The sequence below is a fragment of the Macaca nemestrina genome, chromosome 2 (assembly GCF_043159975.1).
Source record: "Macaca nemestrina isolate mMacNem1 chromosome 2, mMacNem.hap1, whole genome shotgun sequence".
Classification (NCBI taxonomy): domain Eukaryota; kingdom Metazoa; phylum Chordata; class Mammalia; order Primates; family Cercopithecidae; genus Macaca; species Macaca nemestrina.
In genome coordinates, this window is record NC_092126.1 from 185305831 (window position 1) to 185329496 (window position 23666).

A 23666-nucleotide genomic window follows, 5' to 3' on the forward strand; every position below is an offset into this window, starting at 1 on the left:
AACAAGGTATATGGGAATACAAAGAAGGACTTAGAGAACTAAGGGACGCCCTTATATAAAAATGATATTTCTCATGATTCCTGAAGGATAAATTAAATTTCAATAGGCAAGAAGAATGTGTGGCAAAGAATTACAGGTTGAAGGAGCAGCATGATTAAAAGTAAAAGCATGGAAACTTGAAAGCACAAAGCATATTTAGTGAATGGAGAGTGAACCAGAGTAGCCAGAGTCTGGGCTCATGACAGGAAGGAGTTGGAGGTTCTCATCGCCACTCCCTCACTAGGATCACTACTCAACTCCTAATTACCACACCTAAAGCATTTTTAAAATTATTATCTTAATTAATTAATTTTATGATTTGGCACCATTGACCACACTCTGAAGCATATTTGCTTTTCAGGCTTCTGTGATTTAACACGTGTTTATTGCTACATCTCTGGCTATTCTTTCTCCATGTTTTCTCTTAGATCCTCTTTTATTCCTTTCCTCACACACACAAATTCCTTAAAATAAAAGTACACCCTTGGGTACTTTTACAAAATTATGGCACTTTGTTTTAAATACTAGTCACTAATTTAGAAAAGCCTTGCCTGATATTTAGCCAGTAAATTACCATATACTCTGATGTCAATCAGTTGTTTTGTAAGCAAATTAAAAAGTGCTGAATTTTTAAATTTGAAAAATAAGTTCAAATTTATCTTAAAATATGTGGAATATTTTTATGAAGGTGGAAGCATTTTGTTTCCAAATTTTTTAAAAAATAAGCAAACATGAGAGTTTTTACTATGTTATATAATTTTTGCCCAGAGTATTATATGAGGATATATAGAAATATCCTCAACATGTTTTCAAGATTTTATCTGTGTTGCATGATTTCATATTGATAGTAGTTACAGTTCACTTAGTTAAATATCAAACTGACATTAAAGGACAAAATAAAGGTTTTAATCATTTAAAAATATATGTTGAATAGCTACTTATCATCAGAGAATGGATTAGCACATTTAGAAAACCTATCTTTTATTAGAAGAAAAATATATAATTCATCCTAAATCCAGCAATTCTTTTAAGTGTTGACATGATTCCCAGAGAACCTCTGTGTGGCATGTGGTCACTCATTATAAGATATCATAAAGTTTCTAGTATTTTAAAGATCCTATTTATTTTTAAAAACTGATCATATCAGTGACATGCATTTCATACTCTCCTGGTGTCAGTTTCTTTGCTGTAATACCTTGCCTATCAATGATGAAAATAATTATTTTCAAATGGAGTGATACCTCTACTTGTTCTATTCATTGATTCATCATGAAAGTTTTTTAATAATAAATAAACACATTTTACTTTGTTGCCACATTGCTTTTCTACATTATTTCCACTATTTTTTAGTCCAGTGTAGGTATTTTTACTGAGTAAGGAGGAATAAGCATTTCCCCAGTAATAAATTGCTTTAATTTTCAATTTTAACTAAATAACATGAATTGTAACCTTTTTAACTTAAAAATTTTAATTGATACATAATATTTTTACATAGTTATGGGACACATGTGATATTTTCTTACATGCACAAAAAATACCTAATGATCAAGTCAAGATTTTTAGGATATCCATCACCCTGAGCATTTATTTCAATGTGTTAAGAGCACTTCAAGTCCTCATTTCTAGCTATTTCGAGATATGTAATACATTGTTGTCAACTATAGCCACCCTATTCTACTATTGAACATTAGAACTTATTCATTCTATCTGACCGTATGTTAGTATCCTTTAATCAATCTCTCTTCATTCCCTGCATTCCCCAATCTTTCCAGACTCTGGTGACTACCATACTCTCTACCTTTATAATATCAATGTTTTTTAGCTCCCATATATGAATAAGCCCATACAATGTTTCTTTTTCTGTGTCTGGTTTATTTTACTCAACATAATAAGCTCCAGTTCCATCCGTGTTACTGCAAAGAACAGATTTTCTTTCCCCTTTGTGACCAAATAGTATTCCATTGTATAAATATACCACATTTTATTTAACCATTCAGCCATTAATGGACACTTAGGTTGATTCCATAGCTATTGTTAATAGTGCTGCAATACAAATGAGGGCATCGATATTCCTCTGATATACTGATTTTCTTTCCTTTGGAAAAATACCCAGTAGTGGGATTCCTGGATTGTATGGTAATTCTATTTTTAGTTTTTTGAGAAACCTCCATACTGTTATGGAAAACAGTTCTAATTTACATTCCCACTGACAGTGTGTAAGACATCCCTTTCTCTATATTTTTGCCAGTATCTGTTATTTTTGTCTTTTTGATAATGATGATGCTAGCTGGGATAAGATTATATCACACTGTGGTTTTGATTTGAATTTCCTTGATGATCAGTGATGTTGAGTATTTTTTTAATATACCTGTTGGCCATTTGTACATATTGTTTTAAGGATGTATTCAAATTCTTTGCCCACTTTTTAATGGGATTTTTTTTGTAGGGTCGTTTGAGTTTCTTGAATATTCTGGATATTATTTCTTTGTTGGATAGTTTGCAAATATATTCTCTCATTCAACAGGTTATCTCTTCACTTTGTTGATTGGTTCCTTTGCTATGCAGAAGCTTTTTACTTAGATGTGACCCGTTTGTCTATTTTTGATTTTGCTGTCTGTGCTTTTGGGGTTTTGGTCATAAATCTTAACGTAGACCTATGTCCTGGAGTGTTTTTTCTTTGCTTTCTTCTATGTGTTACCTTTAAATTTTTAATCATTTTGAGTTGGCTTTTGTATATAATCAGAGATAGGGGTCTAGTTTCATTCCTCCGAATATGAATATCCAGTTTTCCCAGGACAGTTTATTGAAGAGGGTGTCCTTTTCCTAATGTATGTTCTTGGCACCTTTATTGAAAATCAATTGGCTCTAAATACATGAGTTTAATTCTGGTTCTCTAGTTGGTTCCATTCATCTATACATCTGTTTTTTATACCAATACCATGTTCGTTGGTTATGATAGCCTTGTAATATATTTTGAAGTCTGGTAATGTGATGCCTCCAGTTTTTACATTTTTTCCTCTCAGGATTGCTTTGGCTATTGGGGCTCTCTTTTGGTTCCATACAAACTTTAGAATTTTTTTTTTCTATTTTTGTGAAAAATGTCATTGGTATTTTGATAGGAATTGCATTTAAGCTATGGATTGCTTTGGTTGTATGGTAATTTTTAACAATATTAGTCTTTTTAACCCATGAGCATGAGGTGTCTTTTCATTTATTTGTGTCCTCTTTAACTTTTTTCATCAGTATTTTTTAGTTTTCTTTGTAGAGATCTTTTGCCTCCTTGGTTAAATGTATTCTTAGGAATTTTATGTTTCTTATAGGTATTGTTTATGAGATTCCCCTCTTGATTTCTTTTTCAGTTAGTTTGTTATTGGTGTATAGAAATGCTGCTAATTTTTGTCTGTTGAGTTTGTATCCTACAACTTTACCAAACTCATTGATCAGATCTAAGTGCTTTTTGGTGAAGTCTTCAGGGTTTTCTAAATATGGCCATCTACAAAGAAGGCCAATTTGATATCCTCTTTACAATATGAATGCCTTTTACCTCCTTCTCTTGCCTTATTGTTCTGGCTAGGACTTCTAGTACTATGGGTTTTTAAAAATTTTTAATTTTACTTTTTATTTTAAGTTCCTGGGTTCATGTGCTGGGCTTAGTATTATGTGAAATAGGAGTGCAGAAAATGAGCATCCTTATCTTGTTGCAGTTCTTAGGGGAAAGGCTTTCAGCTTTTTCCCATTCAGTATGATGTTAGCTGTGGGCTTGTCATATATGGCCTCTCCAGACAAAGCTGTTTGACTTGCTTCCCTCTCCTTCGGTACCTCATGTGTTTCCTCCTGTCACTTCTCTGCTGAATTCCAGCATTATGTCTCAGATATGCTATTTGAAATGTAATTATCTACTCACTATTTAAGTTCTTTATTTTGAAGGAGGCTGCTGAGCGGTGCCTCCAGTCAGTCATCATGAAGTCCCTCCTGGGCTTCTTAACATTTTATCATTTAGTTAAATTAAATTTGTAAAATCATTCAATGAGTAGGGCATAATGATAATTGGCATTTATCAAACAGTTGCATTTCTCTAGGCACTCTTGTAAGAAATTAAGTTTACTAACTCATTAACGTTTATAATAGTCTGTATAGTAGGTTATATTCGAGTTCTGTAGATGAGGAAGCAAATGCACAGAGATGTTAAGAAACTACCTCAAGTTCCTTACCTACTAAGTGAAAAAAACAGTATTTGAACCCAGTGGGTTTTATTCCAGAGTCCAGAGTCTGTGCCCTTAAGCACTATAATATATTATTTTTTTGTTAAATAGCATTCTGATTCTGAACCTACAGTAACCTTTCTAGGAAACCAACCTCTTGTCTACAATAAACAGCCTAGGAAGTCACCCAGCCATAAGTCAGACTGGCAGGAAACCAGATTACCATTTTTAGTAACAACTCAGGAAGCTACACAGTAACTTCTGTAACAATCAGCTGGAAATGATCAGGATTGATTAATAAATGTCAGCTTTCTAATTTTTGTTTTCACTTCCAATTTAGGATGATCTGGACAATACCAAATATGCACCCCTCATCAGTCACATTACATAGGCTGTCCCAATCTAGTTAGCATGGCTACAGCTTCCCCATGGCAACAGCCTCAAATCAAGGCACACATGAAATCTTCCTTTTTTTCCCACTCCCTGTCTGCATTTGAGTCTCTGGCAAAACGCAAGTGATAGTGGCTGACTCTCTTGCTATAGCAAGCTATGAATATATAGCCTTTGTCTTCCTCACTTATTCAGTTTTTAAAATTATTTCCATAGGACAATCACTAATGCTAGGAGACATTAGGAATCTATTTTGTATCTGGCCTAGGCGTAACCTAGAGAATAAGTCCCACGACTAAATTTGGTTAACTAAAAATAATCAGTTGGACCTTATCTTAACTGACTGATGGTAATACTTTTCCTAAATTTTCCACCTAGGCATCAGTTATTGTCTTGCCTGGCCAATAAATAGTTGAGACCTTTCTCTTATTTAGAACTCTTACAGCCAACAAAGCCATGCTAGTCTCTAGGTGTGTTGCATATGTCCTGGTAAATTATCACTTCAGGCTCTCAGTAAAATATGAGTAACCAGATGATTTGTTTTATATACATGGAAAAGGCAGGCAATATCAACAAAATAAACATTTTGCACTGGAAAGCATTGAAAGGCCATCTGATTACAGAAAGATATTGTTGCGGGTGTATTCTCAGAGGATAAACAAGTAACCCTTCGGTAGCAATTGCAGTCTGAATTTAATCAGTGAGTCTGATTTCTAAAATTGTTTATGCAAAAAAAAAATTGGCTCTGTTTAAGCATGTAGATGCCTTGGAGTTAATCCTTATTAGAAAGCACATGGGGTGGTAAACATATCTGACAGATGAAAAGATTAACAGCCATGGCAAATTTTTAAGAATGCAATTAATGAGTCCAAAGAGTTTAAAGAAATAAGGCAGCCTAGGGAAGATGAAAAAGCACTAGGAATTATTTTCGAGGCTTTACCGAGTTATAATTTATGAATAGTAAATTCATCCATCTTAAAAGCACAATTTGGTAAGTTTTAGAAACTGTGCGCAGTTGTGCCACTACCATAGTCAAACTTTAGGACATTTTAATAATCTCAAAAAGTTCTCAAGTGCCTCTTCGCCATTAATCTGTGCCCCTAACCTGGTTCCAGGCATCCATTAATCATGTCTGTCACTATAGATTTGCCTTTTCTAGAATTTTATAAAAATGGAAACATACGGTTTATAGTCGCTTGCATCTGGCCACTTTTATTTAGCCTAATCCTTTAAAATTCATCCATATTGCGGAATGTATCTGTAGCTTATTGCTTTTCCTTGCCGAGGACGACTATCCTTTATCAACCAGGTTTGCTGGAGCACGTCTCCTTTTTCAGATGGCACCATGATAAGCTTTGTCAGTAGAGGGCGCTGGAGGACAATACAGGACAATGGGGCTTCTCTAGTTTTCTCGCACTTCCTCTTCTTTTTGCTCCAGTAACCGAACTACCTGTGGCGTGCAGGAGGAATAGTCAGTGACACCCACCCTCCAACAAATGTTGTTGCTAAAATCATCTCCAATAGGTTTACCAATTGACAATCCCGGCCCACAGCGTCTTCTTTGCTTGCTTCAGCCAGCTGACTTTAGAAGAGCTCTGGCACAAGGGGGCCCAGCAAACTTCGCCGTACAGTAATCTGCAGGTCCTGCTTTCTCCAACAAGGTCTGGATCTTAACGGTGGGAAGGAGGTTTTGCTTCTAAGTTTGTCTCTTCTTTGGACACTTTTTCTCAACCGTAGGCTGTTCTTTAGCTTTCTCTTTTAACTCCGTCCTATCTCCTGACTTCTCCTCTGTTTTCTAGCTGAAAACTTACTGATTCAGATTTGGTGCCGGGATCTGTCCAAGATGATAGACTCCTGAATATGGGATCATGGAACAGATTTGGCCCTTGGTCTAGAGCCATGTGCTGACACTGAGATCTTTAATAATGGCTGGTTTATGTTTTGTTTTGTTTTGTTTTGTTTTTTGAGACAGGGCCACACTCTGTTGCCCAGGCTGGAGTGCACTGGCACAATCCTGGCTCACTGCAGCCTCTACTTCCTGGGTTCAAGCAATTCGCCTGCCTCAGCCTCCCGAGTAGCTGGGATTACAGGCATGCACCACCACACCTGGCTAATTTTTTTTTTTTTTAACATTAATAAGGTACGTGTTTATTTATTTATTTTTATTATACTTTAAGTTCTAGGGTACATGCGCACAATGTGGAGGTTTGTTACATGTGTATATATGTGCCATGTTGGTGTGCTGCACCCATCAACTCGTCAGCACCATCAACTGTCATTTACATCAGGTATAACTCCCAATGCCATCCCTCCCCACTCCCCCCTTCCCATAATAGACCCTAGTGTGTGATGTTCCCCTTCCCATGTCCAAGTGATCTCATTGTTCAGTTCCCACCTATGAGTGAGAACATGTGGTGTTTGGTTTTCTGTTCTTGCGATAGTTTGCTGAGAATGATGGTTTCCAGCTGCACCCATGTCCCTACAAAGGACACAAACTCATCCTTTTTTTATGGCTGCATAGTATTCCTTGGTGTATATGTGCCACATTTTCTTAATCCAGTGTGTCACTGATGGAGATTTGGGTTGATTCCAAGTCTTTGCTATTGTGAACAGTGCCGCAATAAACATACATGTGCATATGTCTTTATAGCAGCATGACTTATAATCCTTTGGGTATATACCCAGTAATGCGATGGCTGGGTCGTATGGTATTTCTAGTTCTAGATCCTTGAGGAATCGCCATACTGTTTTCCATAATGGTTGAACTAGTTTACAATCCCACCAACAGTATAAAAGCGTTCCTATTTCTCCACATCCTCTCCAGCACCTGTTGTTTCCTGACTTTTTAATGATTGCCATTCTAACTGGGGTGAGATGGTATCTCATTGTGGTTTTCATTTGCATTTCTCTGATGGCCAGTGATGATGAGCATTTTTTCATGTGTCTGTTGGCTGTATGAATGTCTTCTTTTGAGAAATGTCTATTCATATTCTTTGCCCACTTTTTGATGGGGTTGTTTGTTTTGTTCTTGTAAATTTGTTTGAGTTCTTTGTAGGTTCTGGATATTAGCCCTTTGTCAGATGAGTAGATTGCAAAAGTTTTCTCCCATTCTGTAGGTTGCCTGTTCATTCTGATGGTAGTTTCTTTTGCTGTGCAGAAGCTCTTTAGTTTAATTAGATCCCATTTGTCAATTTTGGCTTTTGTTGCGGTTGCTTTTGGTGTTTTAGTCATGAAGTCCTTACCCATGCCTATGTCCTGAATGGTATTACCTAGGTTTTCTTCTAGGGTTTTTATGGTATTAGGTCTAACATTTAAGTCTCTAATCCATCTTGAGTTAATTTTCGTATAAGGAATAAGGAAAGGATCCAGTTTCAGCTTTCTACTTATGGCTAGCCAATTTTCCCAGCACCCTTTATTAAATAGGGAATCTTTTCCTCATTTCTTGTTTTTCTCAGGTTTGTCAAAGATCAGATGGTGTAGATATGTGGTATTATTTCTGAGGACTCTGTTCTGTTCCATTGGTCTATATCTCTGTTTTGGTACCAGTACCATGCTGTTTTGGTTACCGTAGCCTTGTAGAAACTCATTGGTAGCTTGATGGGTATGGCATTGAATCCTTGTAGAAACTCATTGGTAGCTTGATGGGTATGGCATTGAATCTATAAATTACCTTGGGCAGTATGGCCATTTTCACGATATTGATTTTTCCTATCCATGAGCATGGAATGTTCTTCCATTTGTTTGTGTCCTCTTTTATTTCACTGAGAAGTGGTTTGTAGTTCTCCTTGAAGAGGTCCTTTACGTCCCTTGTAAGTTAGATTCCTAGGTATTTTATTCTCTTTGAAGCAATTGTGAATGGAATTTCATTTGATTTGGCTCTGTGTTTGTCTGTTACTGGTGTATAAGAATGCTTGTGATTTTTGCACATTAATTTTGTATCCTGAGACTTTGCTGAAGTTGCTTATCAGCTTAAGGAGATTTTGGGCTGAGACGATGGGGTTTTCTAAATATACAATCATGTCATCTGCAAACAGGGACAATTTGACTTCTTCTTTTCCTAACTGAATACCCTTATTTCTTTCTCTTGCCTGATTGCCCTAGCCAGAACTTCCAACACTATGTTGAATAGGAGTGGTGAGAGAGGGCATCCCTGTCTTATGCCAGTTTTCAAAGGGAATGCTTCCAGTTTTTGCCCATTCAGTATGATATTGGCTGTGGGTTTCTTATAAATAGCTCTTATTATTTTGAGATACATTCCATCAATACCGAATTTATTGAGAGTTTTTAGCATGAAGGGCTGCTGAATTTTGTCAAAGGCCTTTTCTGCATCTATTGAGATAATCATGTGGTTTTTGTCTTTGGTTCTGTTTATATGCTGGATTACGTTTATTGATTTGCGTATGTTGAACCAGCCTTGCATCCCAGGGATGAAACCCACTTGATCATGGTGGATAAGCTTTTTGATGTGCTGCTGGATTCGGCTTGCCAGTATTTTATTGAGGATTTTTGCATCAATGTTCATCAGGGATATGGGTCTAAAATTCTCTTTTTTTTGTTGTGTCTCTGCCAGCACACCCGGCTAATTGTTGTATTTTTAGTAGAATGGAGTTTCACCATGTTGTCCAGGCTGGTCTCAAACTCTTGACCTAAGGTGATCTGCCTGCTTCAGCTTCCCAAAGTGCTGAGACTACAGGCATGAGCCACCATGCCCAGCTGATAATGGTTGATAATTTATAGCACAGTAACCTCACAGTTAATCAAGCTAAACCTGTAGTAGCAATTGAAGCATGTGCCTTGGAAACCCAACTGGTCCATAATAACTTCAAGTACTGTGGTGTGGGATAGATTCTGAGTGCACAAGAGTGCTTACAGAAATAAAATGGCACATACCAGTCTTTGCCTCTTAACTGAAATCACAGTCTGATGGGATGTCAGCAAGAGGGCACAATAGGAAGCCCTAGACCCTCCTCATGGACACACAGATTCAACAATACACAGACCAATTTCCTTCGTAAGAAATCCAGAGACTAGTTGAGAGATTTCTGTAGCCCAGGCCAGCTTAAAACTGCCACATTGAAGCCAGTAGGAAGGTTCAAGACAGCCTCTTGCCATAATTCCTGCCCCTGGCACAGCACTATGATTAGGGAGAAACCTCCAGCTCCCAGCTTCTCCCTGGGTAAGTAAGATAAGAACTATACTACATGTTCAATTTTCTGATTTCTCTGGGGGCTGCTTGAGGCACTAACTGTTGGTTTTCTGAAAAGACAACCCAACTGATAAAACTTTAGCTAGACTTACTAAAAGAAGAAAAAGGGAGCACGAAGATAAATAAAATGTAAGTGAAAGAGGAGACTTTAAAACTGATGCCACAGAAATACAGAAAGATCATGAGACTACTGTGAACAATTACACATCAATAAATTGCATAACTTAGAAGGAATGGATAAGTTTCAACAAACATACAACCTACCAAGAATGAGTCATGAAGAAATAAAAAGTCTGTACAGACCTATTACAAATAAAGAAATTGAATCAGTAAATCAAAACTGTTTTAACAACGACAACAACAACAACAAAAAACAGAACCAGATGGCTTCACTGATTAATTCTACCAACTGTTTAAAGAATAACTAATGCCAATCCTTCTCAATCTTTTCCAAAAATCAGAGGGAAGGAAACACTTCTAAACTAATATCAGGCCAGTATTACTCTAATACCAATCCAGACAGAAACAATACAAGAAAGAAAAGCTGCAGGCCAATGTTGCTGACAAACATTGATGTAAAGCTCCTCAACCATACAATAGCAAACTGAATTCAGTAACATATTTAAGGGACCATACACTGTGACCAAGTGACATTTATCCCTGGGATGCAAGGATGGTTCAACATACAAAAATCAATTAATGTGATAGACCATACCGATAGAACAAAGAAGAGAAATCACACGATCATCTCAATAGATGCAGAAAAACCATGTGACAAAAGTAAGCATTGTTTTCAGCGTAAAAACTTTCAATAAACTCAGGATAGAAGGAAATTACTTCAACAAAATAAAGAATTATAATGAAAAGTATATGAAAGATCCACAGCTAACATCATACTCAGTGGTGAAAAACTGAAAGCTATTCCTCTAATATTGGGAACAAGAAAAGGATGCCCACTCTCCTCTTCTATTCAATATAGCAGTAGAAGTCCTAGCCAGAGCAATTAGGCGAGGAAAAGAAATAAAAAGCTTCCAAATTAGAAAAGAAGTAAAATTATCTCTGTTTGCAGATGACATAATTATATAGTATAAAACGCCAAAGATTATACTGAAAACCTTTTAGAACTAATAAATGAATTCAGAAAGTTGCAAATTACAAAATCTACATAAAACATCAGCTGTATTTCTCTATACTAACAATGAACTATCTGAAAAGAAAATTAATAAAATAATCTCATTTGCTATAGCATCCAAAATAATAAGACAATTAAATATAAACCTAAGAAGATAAAAGACTTGTACACTCAAAGCTACAAAACATTGATAAAAGAAATTAAAGAAGACACAAATAAAAGGAATGACATCTTGTGTTCATAGATTGAATGACATGATATTTTTAAAATATCTATACTATCCAAAGTTATTTACAGATTTGATACAATCTCTGTCAAAATCCTAATGGCATTTTTACAGAAACAGAAAAATTAATACTAAAATGGAAGCACAAAGGACCAAGAATAACTAAAAAATCATGAGAAAAAAGAACAAAGCTGGAGGCATAACACTTTCTGATTTCAATATATATTACAAACCTACAGCTATTAAAATAGTATGGTATTGGCATTAGGAAAGACAAATAGACCAATGCAATAAAATAGAGGGCCTAGAAATGAAACCATACATACAGGCAATGGATCTTCAACAATGGTGCCAAAATACACAACTGGCAGAGAATAGTCTGTTATACATATGGTGTTGGGAAAACTGGATATCCACATGCTTAAGAATAAAATTAAACCCTGTATGGGTGCCGTGGCGTATGCCTAATCCCAACAGTTTAGGAGGCCGAGGTGGGCAGATTGCTTGATCCCAGGAGTTAGAGACCAGTCTGGGCTACATAGCAAAACCCCATCTTTACCAAAAATACACAACTTAGTTGGGCATGGTGGTACGGCCTGTAGTTCCAGCTACTCAGGGGGCTGAGGTGGGAGGATCGCTTGAGCTCAGGAGGCAGAGGTTGCAGGGAGCCATGATTGCACCACTGCACACCAGCCTGGGTGACAGAGGGATACTCTGTTCAAAAAGAAACAAAAATAAAAGAAAGAAAGAAAAGAAATTTAACCCTTATCTTAAACCATCCACAAAAATCAACTCAAAATGAATTAAAGACTTAGCTGTAAGACCAGAAACTGTAAAATTTCTAGAAGAAAACCTGGGAAAAGCTTCATGACCCTGGTCTTGGCAATGATTTCTTGGCTATGACACCAAAAGCACAGGCAGCTAAAGCAAAAACAAAAAAGTGAGACTACATCATACTAAAAAAGAGTTCCTGCATATTAAAAAAAATAGCAATTAACAGGCTAAAAATTCAACCTACAGAATGGGAGAAAATATTTGTGAACCATATAGGAGATAAGGGATTAATATCTAAACTATCAGTTGAAGGAATTCCTTCAATTCAAAAACAGAAAAAAACCCCAAATAACCTGTTTAAAATATTAGAAAGAACATACTTCTCCAAAGAGGGCATACAAATGGCCAACAGGTAGATAAAAATGTCCTCAACTTCAGTAATTATCAAGGAAATGAAAATCAAAACTGCACTATCACCTTACACCTTTTAGGATGACTTTAAAAAAAAATATTGGCAAGAATGTGGGGAAAAAGGGAACCCTTTTGTGCTGTTGGAGGGAATTTAAAATGGTGCAGCCCCTATGAAAAAAAAGAGGAAGATTCCTCAAAATACTAAATATATTTATTTATTACAATAAAATATAAAATGAAAGGATTTATATGAACTCACTTGGAAAGATGTATTTGATATACTGTTCAGTAAGTAAAGCAAGCTACTGAACATAGCATATGATTCAATTTGGGTCTAAAAAGTTGTGTGTGTGTAGATATAATACATATACAAATTATGTAAAATTATATCTTTATCTACATAGTAAAAAACTTGGAAAAATAAAATGTTAACAGTAATTTTGTCCATGGAGTTAGAAGGAGATGGGGGAATATAAGAGGAGCTTTCTATTTTTACTCTATACCTGTTTATATAATTTGAATTAATTTGAATATTATAAAATAAGCATGCCATATTTTTGTATTTTTATTTTGTTTATTTTTATAATTTTAACTTTTATTTTTGATTCAGGGGATTCATGTGCAAATTCGTTATGTGGATATACTGTCCGATGCTGAGGCCTCCAGTTATATCCACATTGCTGCAAATACATGATTTTGTTCTTTAGGGCTGTGTTGTATTCCATGGTATGTATGTACCACATTTTCTTTATCAATCCATCGTTGGTGGGTACCTAGGTTGATTCTATGCCTTCGCTATTGTGAATAGTGCTGTGATGAACATACAAATGAGTGCATATGCCTTTTTTGTAGAACTGTTTTTTTGTTTTTGTTTTTTCTTTTGGAGATATACCCATTTACGGGATTACTGGTCAAACAGTAGGTTCTGTTTTAAGTTCTTTGATAAATCTCCAAATTGCTTTCCACAGTAGCTGAACTAATGTATTCCCACCAACAGTGTATAAGCATTCCCTCTTCTCCACAGCCTCTTATGATTAAGCAATTCAAAGGAAGTATAGCAATGGGCTCATGACCATAAAATTAACTTGTCTTACTCCATTACCTGGAAGCAACAGGCCTACATGAAAGATTCAATTCCTTCTGAAGACTCAGTTACATAATAAATTGGAGACAACACCCTCAAAGCATGAAATTTTGTCTTACATGATTGATTATATTCTTTTAATTAAATTCTGTTATATAGTGCAATTTCCCCATAGCCGGAATACACGAGTCCAGAAATAATTGGATAGAACCACAAATGGGCAGGTCCTCTCACTGTTTTCCCAAATAACCTACTCACAGAATTTTGGAGTCTTGTTCTGGCAACTAAGACTCTGGTATTTTGGAGGTCTTGGTCTCCAAGAAGGAGATGCTTCCATCAAGGATAAAATAATGGTTCCATTGAACTAGAAATTGAGACTGTCACCCGACCATTTTGGGTTCTTCATGCTACTGAACCAACAAGTAAATTAAAGGGTTATTATACTGACTTGAGTAATTGATCCTGTTTAGTAGAGAAAATCGGATTGCTACTCCACAATGGAGACAGAGATAGCTATTTTGAAACACATGGGATTCTCTGGGGCTGCTCACAGCATTTCCTTCCTTTTAGTAAATTTTAGTGGAATATTACAGCCACCAAATAAATGAATGGCTATTAAAGACTCAGACCCCTTGGAAATGAAGGTTTACAACACTCCACAAGGAAAAGAATTCTAACTAGCTGAGGTTTTGTTTGATGGCAAGGGAGACTTAGAATGTGTAGTGAAAGGAAAAGGTCATAGATGTAAACTTTAGCCTCATGACCAATTACAGAAATGAAGACTAGTGTCTTTACCCATTTTCTATGTGTTGTATTAGTTCTTTTTCACGGTGCTGATAAACACATACCCCAGAATGAGCAATTTACAAAAGAAAGAGGTTTAATTGGACTTACAGTTCCATGTGGCTGGGGAAGCCTCAAAATCATGGCAAAAGGCAAGGAGGAAAAAGTCACGTCTTACATGGATGGCGTCAGGCAAAAAATGAGAGAACTTGTGCAGGGGAATGCCTCTCTTTAAAACCATCAGATCTCATGAGACTTATTTACTATCATGAGAACAGCATGGGAAAGACTTGCCCCCATGATTCAATTACCTCCCATCAAGTTCAACACATGGGAATTCAAGATGAGATTCAAGTGGGGACACAGCCAAACCATATCAGTGTTATACCTGTGTGTTTATTTGTATATGCTAACCATTTTCTTCTCTCTTTTTCTTATTAATCTTTTTTTTTTTTTTGCACAAACACATTTCTTTATTAACCAAGGGATGATCCTAATTAATCCAATACACTTTGAAATAGCTACAAGTAAAATGTTTGTGATAAAGATAATTGAACACAGTAATGAAAAAAAAAAAAAAAGAAACAGTGTGGAGATTTGCTCATTGAACTAAGCTTGGTCATTCTCTTAGTTAATTGCTGTCCAAAGTGATGATGGAATTTTTATTCTACTTTTTCATAGATCCGAGTACAGGTGACATTGTTCATGACACAGTCCACCACTAGTTTCCCATCTTTCAATTTTCTTGTTATTGTGCTTTCCTTCCCATTCCACTCCTGATGCTGAACCAATGCACCATCTGTAAAGTTGCAGACAGTCTGAGTTTTTCTGCCATTAGCTGTGGTTTCTTCAAACTTCTCTCCCAGGGTACAAGAAAACTGTGTTGTTTTCAAAGTCATCTCAGTTTTTATGGTGAGGTTTTTGCCATCACAAGTGATGATACAGTCTGGTTTGGCCATTGCGCCCATTTTTCGCAAAGCTATTCCCACTCCTAGCTCCTTCATGCATTCATCAAAGCCTTTGCTCTCCACCAGGCGCCACCTTCCATCCAGCTGCTGAACTGTGGCCCTGGTGGGCGCGGGCGGGCTGACGTGCAGAGCGGGGTCGGCGTCGGCGTGGCAGCGCGCTGTCCTCGTTAATCTTTTACATAGAAGTTGTTGAAAGAAAACTTTGCCGTTTAGTCTTTAGGCAAAAGAATATTCAATTGGTCCATGACTGAATTCGAAGAGTAATTAATACAGCCGGCAACAAACACAATGACTTTTGGGATGGTACCTCTTCTCTCATGTTGTCAGGCAGAGATATAGAGTTGCTTTATTGCTGTACAGTTGTCCAAATGCGCATAGTAAGGTGCGTGTGGAAGCTGAATAGCCAAAGTGATAGACTAGGCTTCTCAGTTTCAAATTCTCCCTTAATTTCTCTGCTTTATGATACTAGAGCTGAACCCTGTCAACATTCCTTTCTCAGCTGGCAAAATATTAAGTTTTACCAGTAAATGCACTTTAAATATACTTTAGGAGAAAAGGACTTTTCTTATTGGATGTGATGAGCTACTCCTTTTGCTCCCATGGCACACTTTCCAGTGACATGCATAACGGACATGCAATGACACTCCCATCCAGTAACTTTTGTTGTCAACCTTGCCTGTGATGTCCTTCTCACAAGGCATGCTTCTCTGGTCCACCAGCTCCCTGGAAGAAAAGTTCCTCTCATTCCTGGTCTCAGCCTGCAATTGCTGCCATGCCAGCCTCAATCAAAGGTTGCTGACAAGCCCTGACCTACACAACCCGGCAAATTTCTTTACCATCCAGTAGGTAGCGGACATACACTCTCCAGAGACACCTGATTCACAGCCTTGAGGAAGATCCTTTCCAAGTTTGTTCCTCCCTTAGGAACTGTACTTCAGTCCTAGGGTATTTTTAGCATTCTCTTTTATTCCCTGTTAACCTTCTGTTATCAGTTGGGGATTCTTTTTAGCAAAAATTCCCTATTAAAATTACTGAGTAGTTCCTCTGTCCTGACTGGATTCTGACTACCACAGTAATATTCCATTGTATGTGTGGCATGCTATAATTTGCTTATCCATGTACCAGTGTAAGGATATTTCGGTTGCTTTCAATTTGGGGCTATTGTGAATAAAACTACTATCTGTATACAGATGCAAGCTTTTGTGTGGAAACAATCTTTCATTTCTCTTGGTAACACACCAAGAAGTGGGATTGCTGGTTTGTGTGATAAATGTATATTTAGTATACATTGTAAATGGCTAGTTGTTTTACAAAGCAGCTGTCATATTTTTGAATTTTCAGAATTATGTGAAGATTCCAGTTTCTCCACATTAGTATCAGCACCTGTTATTATCGAACCTTAATTTTAGCTATTCTGGCGGGTGTACAGTGATATCTAACGGTGGTTCTAATTTTTCATAGTCCTAATGAGCAAGGGAATGAGGATCTTTTCAAGTGCTTTTTGGCTTCTCCTATATCTTCTTTTATGAAGTGTCTGTTCAACTCTTTTGCCCATGTGTTTTTGTTTATTTGGTCTTCCATTATTGCATTATAAAAATTTTCTGTATATTCAGGTTACAAGTTCATTGTCAGATACATGTTTTGTAATCTGTGACTTGACTTTTTGTATTTTTTATATGTTTAATATAATCTTTCAACAAAAATTTTAATTTTGATGAAGTCCAATTTAACCCAACTTAACATTTTTTTCTTTTATCATTTATGTTTTTATGTCATATTTAAAATATTTTCTTAATAATATCACAAAGATATTCTACTTTATTGTCTTCTAAAAGTTTTACGATTTGGGCTCCTATATTTTTTCAATTCATCATCCATTTTTTACTTATTTTTTTACTTGATACATGATACATGGTAATTGTACATATTTATGCAGTACATAGTGGTGTTTTGATATATACAATGTATAGTGATCAGATGAGGGTAACATTATCCATTTTGAATTCATTTTTGCTCATAAGGTGAGTAAAATTTCAAGACTAGTTTTTTTTTCCAGCTGAATATTCAGTTATCCCAGTACTATTTATTAGAATACATATCCTTTCTTTATTGAATTACCATGGCACCTTTGTTAAAAATCAATTGACAATATGAATGTATATTTTTTGCAGGAAGCTATCCTATCCCATTAAAATACATGTGTGTTTTTACTTATTGCATTAGCAATGATTATTGTAGCTGTAGAGTAAGTCTTAAAATCAAATGGTATATAAATTTTATAATCAGTTTTTCTACTTCTGTAAAAAGCCTGTTGGGTATTTGACCAGGATGCATTGAATCTACAGATCACTTTCACAAGATCTGCCATCTCAACAATATTAAGTCTATCAACATTTTTATTTTGATATTACTTGATTTTCCTAAGCAATTTTTGCACTTTTTAGTATACCAGATTTTGCACATCTGTTTTTAAATATACTATGTCTTCTACTTTTATATGCTATTATGAACAGTGTTCTATTTTTAATTTCATTTTCTGTTGCTAATATGTAGAAATAGTTTATTTTTATTTATACTGTATTGTGACATTAAATTATTAGTTTTATATATTATATCTTATATAATTTCTACTTAAGCAATTATGCAATATATGAACAAAGATAGTTTTACTTCTTTCTTTCCAATCTACATTTGTTTCTCTTCCTTGCCTTATAGCACTAACTAAGACCTTGAGTACAGTAATGAGTAAAAGTAATGAGAGTATTTCTGACTTCAGGTAGAAATCATTTGCTCTTTCACTATTAAGTATGGTCTTGGCTGTATATTTTTTTAATAGGTGAACTTCTTCAGATTGAGGAAGTTTTCTTCTATTCTTAGTTTGCTAAGAATTTTTATTAAAAATATATGTTGAATTTTGTCAAATACTCTTTAATACATCTACTAAGCTGTTAATATAGTCTCTTGCCTTTATTCTACTAGTATATTACGTTAATTGATTTGATTTTCAGACATTAAATGTTCTGGCATTTCTGGGATGAGCCTTACTTCATCATGGTCCATTATACTTTAAATAGCACTGGATTTAATTAGCTAGTACTTTGTAAAAGATTTTTTGTGATTATGTCCAATGTAAATATTGGTCTGTAGTTTTTCTTTCCTGTGATGTCTCTGTCTAGCTTGGGCACAAAGATAGTACTAGACTTCAAACCTGATGTATGAATTGAGTAATTGAAAATCATCTATCAATCCAGTTCAAATATAAAATCCAGCTTAATTAGTTAAGTGCTGAGATCATGAGATACATTTCAAATTCGACTATTAGCAACCTTACTCATAACAAAGAGGCCATATGCTTTGTGTGACTATTTGGATTTTGGCATTAGTACATGGATATATTAATACATATGAGGTTCTTATGAGTTCAGAGACATAAAGGGATCAAATGTAAATCTATATTTAAATTGAGTACAGAACAAAAACTTGCTTTGAGAGCCTCAGAGAGGGCTGCATCTTAAGCAGTGCCATAATGGCCATATGATCCTAACACAGAATGACTTTGTAAGGAAAGTATCCCTGTACTTGCAGACTAGAGTCTTTGGCAAAAGGTTCATGCTGACTCCCAGTGCCCCCCAGCCCTCAGCATTGACTAGTGTGATTCAGGAATCAAATGCTCTACAACTGAGCTGTACCTTTTCATCTAGTGTGATTTTGGATTCATAAGTCTACTGAAGCTAGATACAGTTCCTTCAGGGGTAAATGACTGTTAGTGTACTTTGGTGGAGCCAGCTTTTACCACTAAAAGCAATAAAATAATTCTAATACCCCAAATGCCTGTTTTATAATGGGTAATGCCAATGACACATTCCAGTAAGAGTAGATCACTGACAAAAGGAGAATGTTCATCTCTAGAGGAATATATTGTATCTATGAGGGGTTTGCAGCCTTGTCTTTGAGAATGTCAATAGAACCTGTAAAACGGCAGTCAATAACAATTTCTGAAAGGTGTAAATTCTGATTCTCTCTCTGCCAAGGCAAAGCAAGCTGACTTAATTACTAATGCAAGTCTCTAAACTGAGGAACATGATGCCATTTAGAAGTCTGCAACCTTTTCCCCATAGATTGTAAAACTAAAACTGGTAGAAAACAGAAATGCAAAAAGAGAATAGACTCCTCCAAAATTTTATGAGATTTCCACAACCTAGTTATGAGAGAGAAAATTTACAGGAAAGTCTCATTTATGTACATATACATAAAAATACTTAAATATCAGCAGACTGAATCTTGCATTATACAAAAACTAAAATATGACTAACATGGTTTCTTCCAAGGCTGCTTTGGTGTTTGAAAATGTATTACTATATTTTGACCCATTAATAAATTAAAAGAAAATATGCAAAAAAGTATTGGACACATTTAGTAACCTTTATATGATAAAATTATTAACTTCTAATAGAAAATAAATTATTTAATAAAATTAAGTACCAAAGACTTATAGAAAATGTCACCTGGGTAGTAAAACTTTGAATTTTTCCTTTTGAGATCAGGTATGACACAAGGACTCCTGCTTTTATCACTTCAGTGTTGTACTAAATATTCTAGTCAATTCAATAAGACAAAAAGAAAAGAAAAATAAGTAAAATGGGTAGGAATCAGAAATGAGGAAAGAAAAATGTAATTTTTGGCAGATGATAAGGCAAGGAATGAGGTTGTAATTTAAAAATACACACAGTTTTAGAGGGCACCAAATGTTCCATGTCTTGATATTTAAGATTATTACATAAGTTTTCACTCCCTAATAATTCATCAAGCTATGTTTTTCTTTATATAATTTTTGTATGAATTATATTTATAGTTTTTATTTTTATAATAAATAGAAATTAAATATTATTTATTGAGAGTGGCTTGGAGCTGGCACTGCTATAACCCCTTCTGGATGACCTGAACCTAGGGCTCATTTAAGAATGGGTCTGTCAGCTGGCGCGGTGGCTCATGCCTGTAATCCCAGCACTTTGGGAGGCCGAGGTGGGCAGATTACCTGAGCTCAGGAGTTCGAGACCAGCCTGGCCAACATAGTGAAACCCCGTCTCTACTAAAGATACAAAAATTAGCTGGGTATGGTGGCACACACCTGTAATCCCAGCTACTCGGGAGGCTGAGGCAGGAGAATTTCTTGAGCCCTAGAGACGAAGGTTGCAGTGAGCTGAGATCATGCCACTGTACTCCAGCCTGGCTGACAGAGCAAGATTCTGTCTCAAAACAAAAACAAAAACAAAAAACCACAATGAGTCTATCAGGTAAATGAACAAAATGCCAACTAAGTAAAAAAATAATGTCAGTGAGGAGGGAAGAAGAGGAATATGAATTGAAAAGCTAACCTATCAGGTGCTATGCTCACTACCTAGGTGACAAACCTCAGCATCACACAATATCCCCAGGTAACAAACCTGCACATGTACCCTCGTATCTAAAATAAAAACTGAAATTTTAAAAAGTGCTCCAACTTTCTAGAAAGTCATAAAAGAACCTGCTTATGCACCAGAGCATTCAATACCTATATATAATGAAAGATTCCACCACAAGTCCACGTACATCTGTCATCAGCCTCTTCTCTGACCTGGAATAGCTGTGTGCTTTCAAGAAGGTTTCAGCGTTGTCAAGAATATTAGAGTATTCTGACTCGCTTTTTTTTTTTTTTTTCTTTGAGACGGAGTCTCGCTCTGTCGCCCAGGCTGGAGTGCAGTGGCCGGATCTCAGGTCACTGCAAGCTCTGCCTCCCGGGTTCACGCCATTCTCCTGCCTCAGCCTCCCGAGTAGCTGGGACTACAGGCGCCCGCCACCACGCCCGGCTAGTTTTTTGTATTTTTTTTTTTAGTAGAGACGGGGTTTCACCGTGTTAGCCAGGATGGTTTTGATCTCCTGACCTCGTGATCCGCCCATCTCGGCCTCCCAAAGTGCTGGGATTACAGGCTTGAGCCACCGCGCCCGGCCTCTGACTAGCTTTTACTGGGTTCTATTTGCCAAACGCGACCCTAAATATCTCACAATGGTCACCCTTGTACATCTTCATAACAGAGTTCTACAGCTAATGGTATTATTCTCACCCCCTCCTCATTTACAAATGAAGAAAGAGGCACAGAGAGTTTCTGATTTAGTCAAGGTTACATGGTTAGTAAGTGGCAGAGCCAGACTTCAAAACGCAGGAGTCTAAGCCTAGAGTTTATGTACTTCAGCAGTTTATTTTGCCATAGTTGATAATTGAGGATACTGCTGCCCTGCGCATTTCTTGTATGTAATAAGTTCAGGGAGATGAGGGCATGGGGGTGTAATTAGATATACTAATGAACTCCTGATACAAGTTTCAATTAATGTAATCCGTGATCAGCTTTGGATTCAGATAAGGAAAATGAGACCACTCCTTTGGAGATTTGGTTGGATCCCCTACCACATCTAAGGGATTTCCAGTAAGGTGTGCAATAGAGCATGGAGCTAGATATTGTGGGGGAAAAGAATAAGTGCTAAGAATTAGAATGAACAGAGTAGAGTTACAAGAAATTTCAGAGAACAGCCATTATCCCTAGCATCTTGCTCTAATGAGCTTGATAGCAGATGAGGGTGTGTGAAGGTGCAGTCAGGTTGGGCTAGTGCCCGAGCAGAGAAGAAATCCTCTTTCCTTCATGCCAAGACGGACTCTTGGGTCTCCTCAGGATTACTTAAACAGCGTTCTCATTTGATGACAGCAATGTTACCTTTCCTAAGAAATCCCTACTGATTCCCTAATAATGTCTGCTGAGTATTGCATGTAAATTATGAATACATATTTACAATTACAGAAGTTTCCCAATTCCCAGTCTCTAAGCATCAAACTTTTAATAAGGTCTCTAGTGTGGACTCTCAGATTCGCTATGACACTTTGAACAGAGAGTGTTAATTTTCTGTGTATGTCCCAGGTTAACAAGTGAATTACAGTATTAGCCAGGATACTGTCCCCAGTGACTCTCAGGAGATGGATCGTTTTTTCAAAGACTAATGACGATAATCTCAAAAAAAGAAATATTTTTGTCATTTCTGTTCTGAGAAATAAGTGAAGATGCCCCTCCCCTTCATTTCATAATAAAATAAGAGTCTCTGGGTCCCCTGTGTCAGATTTGGTGAAGCTATTTATTTATATTTATAATACATGAAAAATCAGTATTAAATATTAGGGACTAGTCTCTAATAGCAAACTTTGAGATAATGAACAGATTGAAAGAAACTGGAAGAAGCCATTATTCTTAATTTCATGAATGAAAGCCTTGATTTCTTTTCACTTTTAATGTAGCAGGGAACTTTAGTGGGTAAAAGGAATTAGAAAGTGACTGTGATTCTTTTCTTCCCTTTTAAACCCCTTCTTCCCTTTCCCAGTCTCTAGCTCTAGCACTTATACTGAATTAAATATTTCTCTTTTTCTCATCTGTCTCTCTCCCTAGTCTTTTTTTTTTTTTTTTTTTTTTTTTTTTTTTTTTTTTTTTTAGACGGAGTCTGGCTCTATTGCCCAGGCTGGAGTGCAGTGGTCGGATCTCAGCTCACTGCAAGCTCCGCCTCCTGGGTTTACGCCATTCTCCTGCCTCAGCCTCCGGAGTAGCTGGGACTACAGGCGCCCACCACCTCGCCCAGCTAGTTTTTTTGTATTTTTTAGTAGAGACGGGGTTTCACCGTGTTAGCCAGGATGGTCTCGATCTCCTGACCCCGTTATCCGCCCGTCTCGGCCTCCCAAAGTGCTGGGATTACAGGCTTGAGCCACGGCGCCCGGCCTCCCTAGTCTTTTTCTTAGTTGCTTTTCTTAGAGCTCTCAGGCTCATTCTTTTTTTTCCTTCTGGCTGTCTTCAGGTGTGGGGCTGAAACTAGGAAGAGTCCACCTTTAATCCTAATCTTCCCAACACATTCGATCTTTATATTAGGTTTATGCTGGGATTTCTTTTTTTAGATGCTTTGGGTTTATCTTGGACTAGATCAGATTACTTTCAAAGGCAGATTCATCTGATTTAAATGAGAAGAGTAGAAAACTTTCATTGTTTTTCTTTAAATAAGTTCTGCAGTGAGAAAAACAGAAACTAGCTCCTCGATTACAGATTGGCAAATCCGCCATATTAATTAGTATATTCGGCTGCCCACTTTACATCTCCATGTAAATGTCTAATAGGCCTCTCAATTTTTTTCGGGGCCAAATCTGAGCTTCTCTATAATTGCCACCCCCCCTAATATTTCTGCTGTTATCTTCTCCATTTAAAAAATAATGGTGATTTCATTTTTCCAGTTTTTTCCACTTTCCAGGTGATTTCATTTTTCCAGATTTCATTTTTCCAGAACAATGCCTGATACATAGTAAAGACTGACAAAGAATAAATAACCTTGGTTTCCATATCCCAGGACTATGGTTAGAATACAAGCTAACCAGAACCAAACTGAATTTTT

At 36.5% G+C, this 23666-nt stretch overlaps 1 long non-coding RNA gene and 1 pseudogene across 5 annotated transcripts in view; one reads left to right on the forward strand and one right to left on the reverse strand.

Moving 5' to 3' along the window:
• The first annotated feature begins 6076 nt into the window (after positions 1–6076).
• The window catches only part of LOC105477442 (uncharacterized), an 82037-nt gene continuing 64447 nt past the window's right edge, over positions 6077–23666 (forward strand). For 3 of the 5 annotated variants that reach the window (XR_011620400.1, XR_011620399.1, XR_011620401.1), the window contains exon 1: positions 6077–6292. This is a non-coding gene — a long non-coding RNA (uncharacterized lncRNA). Of the gene's footprint in view, positions 6293–12990; positions 13107–23666 lie in introns of all 5 variants that reach the window. The other 2 variants (XR_011620403.1, XR_011620402.1) reach the window with 1 other exon arrangement.
• LOC105477583 (fatty acid-binding protein 5 pseudogene) lies at positions 14702–15960 on the reverse strand (annotated as a pseudogene).